Source organism: Perognathus longimembris, chromosome 4 (genome assembly GCF_023159225.1).
Source record: "Perognathus longimembris pacificus isolate PPM17 chromosome 4, ASM2315922v1, whole genome shotgun sequence".
Lineage (NCBI taxonomy): Eukaryota > Metazoa > Chordata > Mammalia > Rodentia > Heteromyidae > Perognathus > Perognathus longimembris.
In genome coordinates, this window is record NC_063164.1 from 19,553,941 (window position 1) to 19,571,057 (window position 17,117).

A 17,117-nucleotide genomic window follows, 5' to 3' on the forward strand; every position below is an offset into this window, starting at 1 on the left:
TATGTCTATTACTACTGTATTCTTCTATAAACATTACCTTAATTCTTATTATCTTATTTTATCTAACTTAAGAAAACATGCATGAAATATCAAAATTCAAACAAGGGACACAGCTATTTCATAACCTTCCTTAATTCTAAGCTGCATGCTACATGTGAAAGTTTACTTAAAAGAATTCTTTTCAGGAATTCCAGTGGAACCCAATATAGCACTGTCTTTAATTTGTCAATTGACATTTTCAGTATGCTTTCTACCCAAACAGTAATTTCAACACTCTGCCTATGATCATTCTGATACCTCTTTTGTCTTCTGAACTGATATACCTAGAAACTAAACATTTCTTTTATTTTTTTAATCTTTACTATCATTTCCATTTTAAAGGTACATTAAAGATATTTGCAAAAGTAGATTTCTGTCATAGTCCTTTAAGTCACATACATTAGAATCCACTTCTGCTTGTTGATTGCCAAGAAAACTCCATATGCCATTCAAATTCCACAAGAAGGAACCTTATCCTCAGTGAAAAGATGCGGGACTATGAATAAACATTCAATGCTTTCTAATGGGTGGATTCATTGCCTAACTCTTTAAAAAGTGCCTTGAGAATTAGAAGCCTTTATTCGGTTTTGTGCTCAGTAAATCCTTCAAAGCTCATTTATAAGTACCAGTTTATCTTAAGTAATATTCTAGGCATGAGAAACCCAATAATGAACCAAGCAGATAAACAAGACACTACTTGCCCTTGTGAAAGTTACAGTCTAATGGGTAGGAAATACCTACAGAGCTGGAAAAATGATATAATCTATTTTCATAAATAATTTTCTGATCAAAAAGTAATACATCCTCACATAGTTATGTGCATTTCCTATTATAAGGAAATAAAAGTATCTTAGTCTCACCATCAAGATTTAATCATTTTTATTGTTTCAATTGTTTAGCTCATTTTCTCTTTCAATGATTCAAAAATTGGTATCTACCCTCCGATATTCATTTAACTGTAACTCCATTTTTCACATCATTTAGTCTGTTCTGAAAATGATTATTTTAATATTAATATATTCTATTTTATGTAATATTTAATGGTTTGGCTCTTATTATTGATCATGCTATTAAGAGTTTTCTGTTAAAAACCCATACATCACTGATTGTTTCCTTAAAGCTTGAAACATGAAAATAATTCCAAACATCATTTGAAAAAAAACAAGGTAGCTCTTTAGAGATTGTTCTCGAGAAATGTTGAACTAATTTATGCCACTGTGTGCAATTTGCCACCATATCCTTGTTCACAGCTTATGTGCAACCACACACTTAAAATAGCACATTCATTCACCAACAGTTTATTTTGACTAACTTCTATTATTGCCTACTTAGTGAAAAGCACTGGATTTGATTCATATACTGCAAGAGAGCAAAATAAATAAACTTGTAAAAGGTGAAAATCCTACAAAGCAAACTAGTGCCAAGTCGTATATTCAATTATATGTCATTTTCTTTTTGTGTTTTAATTGATTGGGTGGTACTTTCTTTTACTATATTTCTCTTTTCTTTCGTTGACTTCATTTTTTCAGGTTGCATTTTTATGATTTTCTTGTACTTTATTATTATAGTGGAATTTCATTTTAATAATGCTGCTTCATTTGGAAATGGAGGGTAAATGATTATGTTGGAAAATATATCAAGATAGGTTAAATTCTAGTATTATAACATTTTTGACCATAAAAAATATCTCACACCACAGCTTATTATTCATACCAATTTTATGGTCACTGATAAATCATTATGTGAAAGTACTAAAATAAGGCATTTAATAAAACTTAAGTTATATCACTTATTTCTATAGCTCAGATAAAAATAGGAAAATACAGTAACAATTAAAGAGCTACTTAAGATTTACAAAAGCAGCAAAGCCTTGGTAATAGTAATTCTATGTAAACATGGTACCCTCACATAAACTCAGATGCATAAACTCCTATATAACACAGGAAATGTGTTGAAACTTTACAGGAGACAATAGCCAATACATGTGTAAGGAGGATCAGTGAACTAAATACAGAATACACTAGTAAAGACAATGTACTCAGGACCGAGCAAGTAAAATAAATCTTTAAGCTTTTGTTTAAAGCTGTATAACCATTAACTTTTGTTTGCATTGGCAAGATACAACAGGCCACATTGCTAAGCTCTTAGTAATGACTTTAATTGTTCAGTGGTTCTCAGCTCTGACTACACATTGAAATTTCTAGGCCACACACCAGGCCTATTGAATAATAATTTCTGACACTGAGTCTCTAACGCAGCCATTACTGTAAAGTTCCCTGTGTAAAAAGGTAGGGATTGAAAATCATGGCTTTCATTATTAATTCAGCTCCAGGTAAGGTATTTAATGAATTTTAAAGTTATATTTTTGTATTTATATATTTTAGCTCAAACTATACCTGTTCCATAGGATGCAGCGAAGGTTAAATGATATAATCTTTTTAAAGCTCTTACTGCATACTTAGGACTTATGTAAATAAGAAATGAACAATTTCTGGTCCTGTTTTTATTCATTTCATAATTAGGGGCACACATTAATTCTAACTTATAAGTAAATTTATTATAAACTATTTAACATGCAGTTTTAAAATAATTATATATAAATCAACTTACAGTTTAATATTTTCTTGGAATACTGGTTGAACCACACTTCATTCTACTATGATCTTATTGTTCAGAGTACCAGTCCTATACCAAGGCAACTGTAGGTGATCTGTTCAAGTACCAATAATAGGGCAGGGCTTGCTCCGTTGATCTTGTAGGATTACTTACTGCTAATATTCAACTATATAAGAAATGATGGTTTTTCCTCTTAAGTAATTCATCAATCAGACATCCCATGTATCTAACCCTATGGAGAATTCAAGTTACTGGACCACCTTCTACAAGAGTTTCAGGTAACTAAGTTGCCCCTGGGCCATGAATCCATGGCACTTGACCCAGCTGTGTTCTTGTTTCTCTTCCTTTTCTATTGATCTAACATTGGTAGAAATTACCTCAAGCAATTTTTAATTAGAAATTGTTCACTCAAGTATACACTCAATATATAACCATCTACTCTGTGTCAAGTCAAAAATATTAACTTGAATATGCTTGTTCTTACAGCAAAGACTCAAGGGTCTGTCACAAAACAACATAAATTAAAAACTATATCACTGGTAAAATTAGAGTAGAAATATGTAAAGGACGCTAAGGTGAGAAAAACTAATAAAGCTATTGGAACAGAGGGGATGCAGTTATCATAAATCATAGAAATGAGAATGTTCACTGATGAGAGACATACAGAACTAAGAAGATGCAGTCATTGATTGTACATACTACGATTATGATGAGAGAGTAGACAAAGAATTAGATGGAAACAGTAACTATAGAAAAGCCATTTTATTATGGACAAGAACATCTGAGAAATAATAAATTGAAAATATAAGATAAAATATTTCATTAACTTTAACAATAAGATAAATACCTAATAAAACAATAATTGAAAATCTTGGCTAAGCCTAAAAATGAAAATTAAGCTTTCTTCATAGATGTATAAAACAATATCTGAGTAGTTTAGGTGTTCAGTGGCCTAGAGTCTGTGCACAAATATCTCAATAAGTTTGGATTAACTATTTAATTCATATCAAACTTTGAATGTGAAATTAGAGGCTTCTCTGTTGTACCATCAAGTGCTGTTTTTAATTGATCAGTCACGTTAGGAATGATATTATTTAAATATTGGCCTAAGTATTAATTGTAAAGTTAAGGACTTAAAAGATTAATGCTTACATCGGGGCTGAGGAGATGGCCTAGTGGCAAGAGTGCTTGCCTCATATACATGAGGCCCTGGGTTCAATTCCCCAGCACCACATATACAGAAAACGGCCAGAAGTGGCGCTGTGGCTCAAGTGGCAGAGTATGTTAGCCTTGAACAAAAAGAAGCCAGGGACAGTGCTCAGGCCCTGAGTCCAAGGCCCAGGACTGGCCAAAAAAAAGAAAAATAAATTAATGCTTACATAAATCACATTACTGTTCACATTAAAAAAGAACACCTTACTGAAACATTTTTCCCATATCTTAATTCCCAATGTAGGGAAGAATTTACCAGAAGTTTCCTTCTGGTTTCTATGCCCTAATTGTTTGATAGATCACTCAAGTGGTCCCTTGCTGGCTGACAAGCTTGCCATATCACTCCTTGTGATTGATTGACAAATGACATTATCAGGAAGACTTGGTAGAGCTAATTGACTTTCACAATCTAAGAGTGGAAACCATAGTGAGGGAGGGAAAGCCTTACTTATCAATTCAAGTTCTTGACCTTTAGGTTTGCTGGCATTATCATGGCTTGATAGGGAGAAGTGGCATACTTATTTACAAAATGTCCTTTTCCCAAAAATAATTAATCATTTTATTTAGTTCTTGCAAAGTACTAAGTCCAAACATTCTTTATGATTACATAAAATAAAATAGCTTCACTGTGTTTTTAATCTGTCACTAAGATATTACTTGAGACATTACTCATATCAAATTAGGTTAAAGCAAAAAGACTAACAAAAATAAAATATATAGCTCTAAACTACCACTTGTATACTCCACCACCTTATCACATTTTAAAAGTATTCTTGATTAAACTTCTTTCTTGATGTATAAACTACTAATAGAATAGAAATCAAAAATTTGCTTGACTTATATTTATACTCTTATGTATTATTAGTATTACAACTTTTTTCATGAAAGGAATTATTACTTTAAGAAACGCTGAGGTATTATTTAAACCTAGTACAAAAATTGGCATGCATAGGAAATAAAGGACTTGTAATGAAGCATATTTTTACTATATTGAATAGTTAGTATTACTTTAAAACTATGGCCTCTTATTGTTCAATTTTAGTAGCTCCCAGGAGCCCTTTCTCTCAGTAACTCCATTTTTAAAGTGCATTCTAGAAAGTTTCAGACCAGTTTCCAGGAGATAGGGGAGTGTGTGTGTGTGTGTGTGTGTGTGTGTGTGTGTGTACTAAAAAACACTTAACTTCCAGTAAAAAGAAATTAGTTTACTGAATTACAAAATATCAATCTAAATAATAGAACACTATCAAGCCATTAGTTACTATACAGACATAAAGACAAGTGGTCACTTAATACAGGGTACCTACATACATATTTACATATCTATGTGTAGTAAAAGGAAGTACAGTCATGAAGCACATAACATTTTTGTCAGTGATACATTTTGGACTACACAGACAATGGTGGTCCCTTAAGATTATAATGGGCATGAAAATTCCTACCATCTAGTAATGCAAGAGCTGTTGTAGTGTTGTGAAGCAACACATTATGATTGTATTTGTAGTGATACGTAAATAATCCTATTTCATTCCAGTTATATTAAAATACAGCACCTACAACTATGTGTATTACATTGTACATGATAGCTAACGATTTTCCTAGATTATTTATTTACTATTATGTACTTTTATCATTATTTTTTAAATTTTTATTGTAAAGATGATGTACAGAGGGATTTCAGTTACTTAAGATAGGTATTGAGTACATATCTCTCTGAACAGTGTCACCCCTTCCTCATTTTCTCCCAGTTTTTTCCCTCTCTGCCCCTTCCCTGCAAATATATAGTCTATTTCAAACATAGTGTCTAGTGATTATCACTGCTGAATTTTTATCATTATTTTAGAGTTCATGCCTTCTGTGATTCAACCATATACTTCATTGTTCACCCAAGGCCTTGGCTCTGCATCAACACATGACATGGATTGATTGGCAGTTGTCCTCCAGGTGTGTTGAAGTACATTCTATCAAGTTCTCACAGGGAAGCAATTGCTTGAGGATGCATCTCTCAGGATGTGTCCCTATCATTAAGTAACACATGCCTGTATGTCAGAATATTAATAGTGACTAACTCTGCATGCTTTGTATTTTATCTGAATTTTATTTCTGCAGTTTCAAAGTTTTCTATATAGAATTAAGGTTACTTTTAACACTTGGAAAACATAGAATTAAATATACATATGATATAGAACCAGCATTTTAATGAATATGAGTAACTTTTCCCAAGTTAATAGTTTATCCCTTTAACATTCCTTCTCTTTTGGCATATAAGGGCTTTACTAGTTTACTACCAATCTAGGCCTTGCCTAAGCAATTATATACTAATCACGACCAGTTTTTAAAAATACATTATAAAGTCTGTGTGGGAGAGTAATCAGATATTTCAAGCTGTATATTCCACTGATAGTCCATAATTAACAAAAAAAAACATGATTATATATCAGCTCCAACTTTACATGTTAATAAAATTAAACATATGGATTAGAAGCATCGTGATACTATTTGATTTATAAATCACCTCCTTCCTAGTAATCATATGCTTATACTCTGAATACTGTCAAAACCCAACAAATGACACTGATTGTAGTTTCTGAGGTTTCCTTAAAGACCAATTCAGCTTTCAGAAGTTAAGTAGTTTTAGATATACTCATAAATGTCAGAGTGTGGTCTTCTTGAAAGTAGGTGTGATGTGGCCTTGTAATTTTCCTGACCAATTAAATGCAAGGAAAAAGATGTTGCAAGGAGCAAGTTTAAGTGCAAGCACATTTTGCGACTCCTTTACTTGTTTTGCCTGATAACAAGGGATCTAATTTCAAGCCTTTTCCCATCAGACTGTGTTTCTAGAATTTTGTTTTTTTGCTGATCCACAACATCCATGTAGTATAAGAAGGATCTGCTTTGCTGTACTAAGCCACTTGAGTTAGGTTTCTACGCATATGCCAAAATTTCTAACTGATGTAAACAAGGCTATACATCTCACGAAGTTGGGCCAGGATTCATAGTCTGCTTTCATTGCCAAGACAAGATATCTTAGTATTGGTTGAAATCCCCAAGCCAAGTATGTGTTCGAGTAGAATTCTGAAAGCTTATTTTATTTACAAAAATCACCTGAAGGACAGCCATAATAAGTTTACATTGTAAAGCAGAGGAACAAGTCTATATTCTTCTCTTATAAAGACATTTCCTAAAAAATGAGACAAATGATCTGATTCATTTGTGTTCCCTTGGCTAAAATTTCCTTTCTGGGAATGCAAGACTCACCCAATGACTTTCTGTTCACCATACACATTTCTAGAGGGCAGCCAGCTGGCATAGGTTCTGTTCCTGGCACAAAGAGCAAACAGCTGGGTTGCTTATCTATTTCTTTGGAAGCCATCCTGGTAGCTCTCATAATTCCCATGAGCCTAAGCAGATGCTGAGCCAAATTGAAGCAGTATTCAGGGAGGTCACAGGTCACTCACATAGTATCTAGTTATTGGTTATGGGCAGCTATTAAATGTGCAGCCAAATCAAGTCAGTTCACTACTTTAAAAAGTGGTTAAAGCAACTTTTCAAACAACTTGAAAGTTTAGACAGTTAACTGAAAGATTAAAAAAGAATCACTGGAAAGGTTATTTACCAGTAATGAATATAACCTGTTTAAGTTTGAAATGCAAGGCAATTCTCTTATTGCAAGTTTACTTTGAGGATAAATAAAGATATTCCTAGCTGGTATTAATGCCTCCCACCTAGTCATATGTAAACTAAAACAGATTGAAGTGGAAACTTCAGTGACTTTTAGATTTTATTTCTCTCTCTATAAATTTCTTTTAAACAAGCAATTGTTTTATATGAAGCAGAGACCAAGGACAGGCCTTTTAAAGGTTAATTTTGCCAGATGATATATCTGACTCAGTAGAAATTGCTCAATTGGACAGTTTCTCTAGTAGCATTGACTACATAATACATTGTCTATTAGGTAGACATCCAAACTAAAAGAAAAAAACATGAATTTTTATTATTGAAATTTCAGCATAGCTTGGCTATCTTATCCTGACTTTAATTCTCTTTAATTAATAAAGGAAACTTAAAAATGGTTTTCAGATTTTATATTTTTATTTTATAACTGTTTTTATACAATATGCAACCACCTAAAAAGTGACAGTTATATGTGAAAGCATCCTTGACAATAAATTATAACTTCAGGTTTAATTGTATAAAAGAGAGCATATTCAAGTTGTATTCAAAGAAAGAGTAAACAAAATAAAAACACAGGTAAGAAAGAAAAAGCACATGGAAGATTAATAAGGACTATGCTACAATAACTACAGAAGTGACCATCTGTGTCCGTACTTGGCAATGAAGTTGTACTGGACAGTGTTTTATAAAAAGGTGATTAACTTGAAAATGATGATGCTGTTTTCAACAGTTATCAAATTAAAAATTTATGTGATCTCTTTGACTTATGGCATTTCATTCAATAAACGTCATATTTTTTTATTGGTTTACCAGTAGCTAGAAAGTATATATCATTTACTTTTCATTTTACAAAAGTCTTTCTTGTTGCTTATATATAACTTTTAGTAACTTTTGGGGAGGCATCCTTTAATGCAGATTTTAAACCCTCAGACCATCCATAGTCTATTTTTTTCAGACACAGAATGCAAGAAAAACTGTACATGTCTACTGTACATATGACAAAGGATTGACAATCTGACTCTCAAAAGAGTAAACTCACAAAGAACCAACAATTGGATTCATAAATGATCAAGAGACGTACAAATGGCCATAATATACATAGAAGGAAGCTCAATGGGTGACAACTACAAATGAAAATGACAACTGAGATGCTACCCCAATCCAGTCAGCATGGCCATCATCAAGAACAACACGTGTTGGCAGTGATAAGGAGTGAAGGTAATCTAATGCCCTGTTGGTGAGACTAAAAATGAATGCGAACACTAGAGAAATGGTTATAGAGGTTTCTCAAAAAACTAAAAATAGAACTGCTTTTTGATTTAGCAATGCCACTCTTAATATCTAAAGTCATGATTTAATAGAGGCCACTGCACTTTCAAGTTCATTACAACCTTATTAACTGCAGCCAAGCTATTGTAATAGTCCATGTGCCCTACAATTAGTGAATAGGACTAAGAATATTGTATGTGTGTGCACAAATGCACAGTCATATATGTATATATTTACACACACATACAAATTTAGTCTCAAGAGTCACTACACATTTGCCTTCATCTCTTGTTCACTTATCATGAATGAATCATGATCAACACTTCAATCAATAACCAAAATCTCAGGTTTTGAACATTTTTTCCACCATCTCCCTGGTTACAGATGATCTAATGTTAGCCAACGATTTTCTGGTCTATCTATATATTGCTAATGAAATGAATTTAGTCATCAACTACACATCCTTAGACATATACATACATGTGCACATACATACATGTTATTTAAGCACTGAATATCTCCAGAGTCCATAGCTCCCTTATAAGAAAAATTCCATACATACTTCTGTAGCACGTACGTCTATGCTTAAGGATTATCCTAAAGTACTTTACCTTTATCTAACTATAAGAAGATGTTCCACAGGTATCTAAACAAGTAATCAAAAAGCTGACTTGTCCCTGCTCCAAAGGACTTCAAGGTGACTTAAAACACCATCTAGGCATAAAATTCCATTGTGTATATGTACCACATTTTCCTGATCCATTCTTCTACTGAGGGGCATCTGGGTGGTTCCAGAGTCTAGATATGACAAATTATGCTGCGATGAACATTGTTGTGCTGGTGGCTTTAGTGTGATTATGTTTGTGGTCTTTTGGATAGATACCCCAAAGTGGGGCTATCAGAATGAATGACATTGCCCCATTTGTAAGGAAATGGAAGGACTTGGAAAAAGTTACACTAAGTGAAGTGAGCCAGACCCAAAGAAACATGGACTCTATGGTCTCCCTTATAGGGAATAATTAGCACAGGTGTAGGCAAGTCACAGGAAAGGATCACAGGAGCCCAATAGCTATACCCTTATGAACACATAAGATAATGCTAAATGAAATGAACTCCATGTTATGGAAATGATTGTTATATCACAGTTGTAACTACTTACAACGTGCCATATGTAACTGTAGCCTCTATTATTGACGATCTTCTCATATCATCTTCCTGTGGTTCTACCTACACTATCTCTGTATCTTATCTGAGTATATTGGAAACCTGGTATACTGGTATTAGAACTAGAAAATTGGAAGGGAATACCAAAATTGAGAGACACAGGGTAAAAAAAGACAAACAACTACAAAAGCAGTACTTACAAAACTGTTTGGTGTAAATGAACTGAACAACTCATGGGGGGGGGAGGGGGAGGAGGGAGGGGGGAATGAGGGACAAGGTAACAAACAGTACAAGAAATGTATCCAATGCCTAATGTATGAAACTGTAACCTCTCTGTAATTCAGTTTGATAATAAAAATATTTATATATAATAAAAAAGCAATACTTGCAAAACTGTTTGATGTAAACCAACTGAAAAACTCCTGGGGGGAATGGGAAAGGGGGAAGGGGGAGGGAGGAAAGAGGGAGGAGGTAACAAACAGTACAAGAAATATTTCCAATGCCTAATGTATGAAACTGGAACCTCTGTGTACATCACTTTGACAATAAATAAGAAAAAATAATAATAAAAATGAGTGGTAGGCAAAAAAAACAAAACAAAACAAAACAAAAAAAAACACCTAGTGGCTGAAGAAAGAGGCTGAGCCAGAGGCCCTGACAGGAGAGATGCAAGGCTGCTCAGTTGGTGATGGGTCAGCCACCATCCTCATCAACTTTACCTGCTGGGAAAGTAGTGGATGTCCAGGAGGTCCCAGAGGCCGAGACCCGTGCAGGCCGCTAATGCATGAAGGGTTCAGGCTCTTTCCCAGGGCCCCGTGACTTCGGTGCAACCCAGCTCTGGCATCTGGGCTTTTATTCTAACTTTAAATACTTGCAACAGGTGCAGGAAGGTGTTGGCGGTTGCTCTGGTCCTGCGTCTTCTGTAGGGGCGCTCGTGCTTCTCCTTGGCCAACTGGCAGAAGCAGCCCAGGTTCCCCAGAGCCACATCCTTGTGGGTCAAATTAGATTTCTAGCTCAAAGTAGGTGCCAGAAGCCTACAGATGCAAACTGGCCAGACGAATGAAGTTATTTGAACTCTGCAAAGTATTTCTGACTGTCCTGGAAGCTAGAGGTTGTTTAGCAAGAAAATACCAACAATAAAAAGGAAAGAAAAAATAAACGAAAATGAAAACCAAAAGGTTGGCTGGTATGGAAAGAAGAGAGGGCTGAGAAGATTTTTGCTAAAGAGGAGGCGGAAACAGCTGGACCCTGGGAGTCATGAGGTCTCTGAGTCCGGCGGTCTACGCACTGATGAAGCAGGAGATATCTTAGAGGGACAACCTCTCCCATGTCCCTTAGTTTGTTTTTGAATTTCCATATAAATTAAGCACCACTATTTACACCCATGATTAAAATTGATGTCACTTGCCGAACTGTCTTCTAATTATGCTAATGTTTCTATTCCTCCATTCACTTATTCCTTTCCTATTAGGGGTTTCTATTCTTTCCCACAGGACATTTTGCAACCTTTAGTATGTCTCAATACTTAATGAAGTCCACAAACAAAACCATATCGTGAGAAAGCATATATAATTACATATTATTTCGATGAATGAAGAACTACATTCATGAAAAAGCAAATGTAACCACATATTTCCCTATTATTTCCACCTGATGGTCTCTTCGGTGCATAACACAGGTCCACAAGACCATCCATACAGGATGACATAAGCCTAACATCACCTTCCACTGCTTACCTTACATATATGCCCTATCCAAGTCCTTACCCATTAGTCCTGTCATACATGTGCTTTGACAGAGCACCACAATCGTGTCATTACACAGACCCTCCAGCAAACTGTTTGAACTAGCTTAAAACAAGGCTAGCATGCATTTCTGTTTCTTTATAATGGGACCTACTGCATAGTAGGTGTTCTATAAAGGCATACTTAGTGAACAAATGGTCCTCCTACAGGTCGATGTGTTGTTTATATTTAATTCACAAAACACAGCTGGCATTCCTCTGGGGTGGAAATAGCAAAGTAACATTATGATTTATATTTTGTGTATGAACCTACATAGTAATTTCACTTGTCTAACAGTCTCTTAGTGACAAATTCTATATATAGCTGGAGTATAGCTGGAGACATTGTTCATTTTTTTCACTATACAATGATAATACATGTTAAAGATTTAGCAGCTCTAAAAACACTTTCTCCAATTTACTGTAGCTAACTCTAACACTATATAAACATGATCTGTTATGCCTTTATGCATTTATTTTTGTAATACTTTCTAGAGATTCTGATTCAAATTCTATCTTTTGGCTACAAGCCAAAATTTACTATCCATTCAAGGCAAAGTCAGAGATTAAGCAATGATAATTCAAAAATATCTACTTTTAGTGAATGTAAACATTGTTTATGGTCAAAATTAGTAACATTGCCAAAACAACACTTCATTCCAGGATCATATATACAAAGAAAAAAAGTACATTTATGAATAGCCAGGTAATTCTCAGCAAAGTGATGCAGCTGAGAAACGGTCCCGTAATAGCTCAACAAATGCAATGACATTGAACTTGTTCTAGAAATACCCATTAATGAATTGAAAGCTCACGAGCATCAGTCATGAAGGCAGAAAATACTATCTGAAGATGATAGCAAAAATAAACATTAATCAAAGTAAGAATTTGGACTTGGTACTGAAACTATCCATAGAGAAAAAAATAGAGATAAACATAAAACAGTAAATGCAAGTGCAAACAAAGTACAGAGAGAAGATACAGGCAACTGGAGATTTCTGAAATGTGTGTGGCAAAAGATTGGGGAGGAATAAAAAGACTGAGTAAAACAACTGTAAATTGGGGACATGGTAGGCACAAAAGTCTCTGAGCAAAGATATGAGTCCACATAGTTGATCAAGTCTTTAATAAAAGCATATCATTTTAAAATTTCAATAGGATGTAAACTCTGTATAATTATAAATATTAAAACAAAAAAATCTTATCTTTGATAAGCAACAAAATGTATGGAGGGATATCTGGCCTCAAGTGGAAATGTACTAAGGAGAATTAAGGGAAGATAGGAGAATAGTAGAGGTAATGACTCCTCATAATATCGGAAAGCCATGTTACATTTGCTGAGTTTGAACAATACCATGCTCAATGCTTCAGCTAAGTTCACTCCCTCCCATCCATATTCTTTTCTTAGCCACAAGCACTGGAGACAATTCCATTCATAGGCTGGGCGTTGCCACATTTGTCCATCACTAGCCTTGTTTCACAATCCCCTATGTCCATTTCCCATATAAGTAGGATTACATGTATGTGCCACCAAACCTAACCATTTTGTCACATTTTTAAAGAAATCTTGTAATGATGAGAAAAGGTCAAGATTCTCTGTAATTAATGGTTCCTAAGAAATAGATGAAAAGCCAAAACTTGGACACAGGGAATTAGCTGCCTGGAATTTACTAACTAGGTAGTAGCAAAATCTAGATTTCAAAATAAGACAATATTTTTCCACTGTGCTAAACTGCACCCTAGGTTTTTTCAAAGGATACTGCATAATGATGGCAACTTGTACCACAATCAAGACAAAAGTCACAGGTGACAGAGAAAATATTACCAATACATTTTAAACCTCTGAAAGATCTGTGCACTTAACAGGAAGAAGGTGAATTTGTATGTTTGGCATACCTTTCTTCACTGTAATCAACTCAAAGAAACAAGGTAATGAGATATACAACATAAGCCCAGAGACACATAGGTTTGGACATGTATTACAAAGTAATTTTTATAAACGTTCAACTCTGTTGTCAAGCTTATGGAAAAATGGCCCTACATTTTGGCAGAAACAGATCTTGAAGCCCATCCAGAAACTCTGGCTAATAATCAACCTCAGGCTGCTCAGATCCTGTATTGTAGATGTCTCCCAGTTGGGATCACAGCTTTAGGTCTTTAAAAATTCGATTTAATATAGAAATGAAGAAGTTAATTAAAACTGTAGTGTTAATACTGTGGTCATTTTTCCTGTATGACTCTGAATAACTTCAATGTAACTATCTTTTTTTTGGAAGTTTAAACAAGGATTTATGTGAATAAAACAAGGTTAAAGTAGGCAGAAATATAAAATCACATATAAAATCACAAAGCAGTAAGTAACAAAATGAATACAGGGAAATATAATTGTGATTATTTTTTTATACTAAGATGTAGGTATGACCATTAAAAACAAAAGGAAATAAATAACATTTTAAATATATCACTTTTATGACTTTGTAGTGAAATGTACACTGCTCCCTTAAAATAATATAATCAGTCTTTAGGTAACATCAAAGTCAAAACATTTATTGATGTGGAAAACTCTTCTGTACTTTCTATCACATGAAATTATTAAAATATTCATGAAGAAGACAGGAAATTCTGTGGAATATCAGGCTTGACCTCAATTTCACTAGAGGGCTGTGATTATGCATTCCCCCAAGCTATTAGAAAAAGCATATTAAGGATTTTTGACCATGTATAATACTTTCATACTAAAGTAGGAAGGGTTAGAGTTAAGGGAAGGAAAGGCAGAAAGGTCAAGGAATAGAGGAATGAAGGGAGGACTATACTTTTAAAAACGAGAATGATTTCAAATTGTCAGCAATGAGCCAACTTACATTTTTTTTTTTTTTTTGCCAGTCCCGAAGCTTGAACTCAGGGCCTGAGCATTGTTCCTGGCTTCTTTATGCTCATGTCTAGCACTCTACCACTTGAGCCACAGTGACCCTTCTGGTTTTTCTATATATGTGGTGCTGAGGAATCAAACCCAGGGTTTCACGTATAAGAGGCAAGCATTCTACCACTATGCCATATTCTAAGCCTCACCAACTCACATTTTAATTTTGAATCTTTCTTGCTTCCTTCTGAGATATTTTTGGACACAACCCTAAGCAACATAAAAGCTACCTACATGATTCAAGCAAAGTTGGCCCTGCAATGTTCACAAGCTTCCCACTGATTTAGTTACATGTCAATGGCTCCTTTTGCCCACTCCACTCAGCAGCTGCACCAAGAGAAGGGCCAGGGGAGAGGCTGGATGAGCCCTCAGTGCCACATTCACACTCATTGGTGAGTTCCTGAGCCTCTCAAGGACTATTGGGTGGGACATCTTTCTGCCTCTTCCCCTACTCCAAACCACTCCCCACAGGCAGATTTCTATTGGTCTTCTCTAAGTATCTCATCCTTCAAATATTTTCCTATATATCCTACATCTCCCTCTGCACATTCCCTCCTTTTCATTAATATTGTAAGTCATGAAATCATAATTAAACTGATTAAACTAAAAAAGCCAAGGATTCGTGTTTTGCTTTTGAATATGTTCAAGATAAGTGCTGAACACTAAGCATGGTAATTTATTATTATAATATGCTAATGTATACTGTCACTGCAGAACAGCAGTATTGGAGTCAGCTCTGATTTCAAGTTGCAGTCCAAGAGGGACTGAATAGCTCTCTATTCATCCACTCCAAAATCACTTATCATTATGAGCTAGACAATAGGAGAGGCTGGAGCAATAGCAATGAGCAAGAAGAGTTTGAGTTCTTGCTCTCTCAAAGTTTGAAGTGGAAAAAGACATATTAATCAAGTATGTTAAGACACAGTTCTGAGCCCAAAAGGTAGAGTCCGGGTTCTGCAACATAGAAAATTACAAAGCTGACCTAGAATAGTCAAGGTAAACTTTCAGGTGATGTTTGAATGACGTACACAAATTTGTGAGCCTTAAAAATTATTAATTCAAAATTATCTCTTCAAGCTGGAAATATGGCCTAGCGGTAGAGTGCTTGCCTCACATACATAAAGTCCTGGGTTCAATTCCTGAACACTACATATATAGAAAAAGCCAGAAGTGGGTCATTGAAGAAATTAAAATGGAAATTCAAATGTTTGTGGAATTCAACAAAGTTGAGGACACAAAATACCAGCTCCTTTGGGACACAGCAAAGGCAGTACTCAGAGGAAAATTTATATCTCTGAGTGCATACACCAACAAACTGGAGAAACAGCAACTCAATAATTTAAGGAAGCACCTTAATTTCCTTGAGAGAGAACAACAAGCCAAACCACAAGTCAATAGATGGAAGCAAATAATTAAAATCAAATCAGAATTAAATCAATTAGAGACAAAAAAAAAAAAACATCGAAAGAATCAAAAAAACAAAGAGTTGGTTCTTTGAAAAAATCAACAAGATAGACAGACCCCTGGCAAACCTGACCAAAAAACGAAGATAGCACACTCAAATAAACAAGATAAGAGATGAAACAGGTAATATCACCACAGAAATAACCGAAATTCAGAAAATAATAAGGGACTATTTTGCAAACCTTTATGCCAACAAATTCGAGAACTTGGAAGAAATGGATGATTTCCTAGAAAAAATTCATATCCCCAAACTTAAACATGAAGATTTAAACCTTCTAAACAGACCCATATCCAGTATTGAAATAGAAACGGCAATAAATGATTTCCCATCCATGAAAAGCCCAGGTCCAGACGGATTCACTGCAGAATTCTACAAGGCCTTCAAAACAGAACTCACACCAATATTTCTCAAACTCTTCAATGGAATTGAAAGAGAACGTTCACTACCAGACTCATTCTATGAAGCCAGTATAACCCTCATCCCAAAACCAGGCAGGGACTCATCACGGAAAGAGGACTACAGACCGATCTCCCTGATGAACATAGACGCAAAAATTCTCAACAAAATTCTGGCCAATCGACTTCAACAGGTCATCAAAAAAATCATACACCACGATCAAACTGGATTCATCTTAGGGATGCAAAGTTGGTTTAATATACGCAAGTCAATTAATGTAATCCACCACATCAACCTGAGCAAGCTAAAGAACCACATGGTTTTATCTCTGGATGCGGAAAAAGTGTTCGATAAAATCCAGCACCCATTTATGCTAAAAGCCCTGGAAAAACTGGGATTCCAGGGAACATTCCTGAATATAATCAAGGCAGTTTATGACAAACCAACAGCAAGCATAACGCTAAATGGTGAAAAACTAAAGCCATTCTCCTTAAAATTGGGAACAAGGCAAGGATGTCCACTCTCTCCCCTGATCTTCAACATAGTACTAGAATTCCTAGCCCGAGCAATTAGGCAAGAAG

At 34.9% G+C, this 17,117-nt stretch overlaps 1 protein-coding gene across 1 annotated transcript in view; it reads right to left on the reverse strand.

The window, feature by feature from the left end:
- Nucleotides 1–17,117, reverse strand: part of Spag16 (sperm associated antigen 16) — a 696,006-nt gene that overhangs the window by 611,488 nt on the left and 67,401 nt on the right. The window lies entirely within an intron of this gene.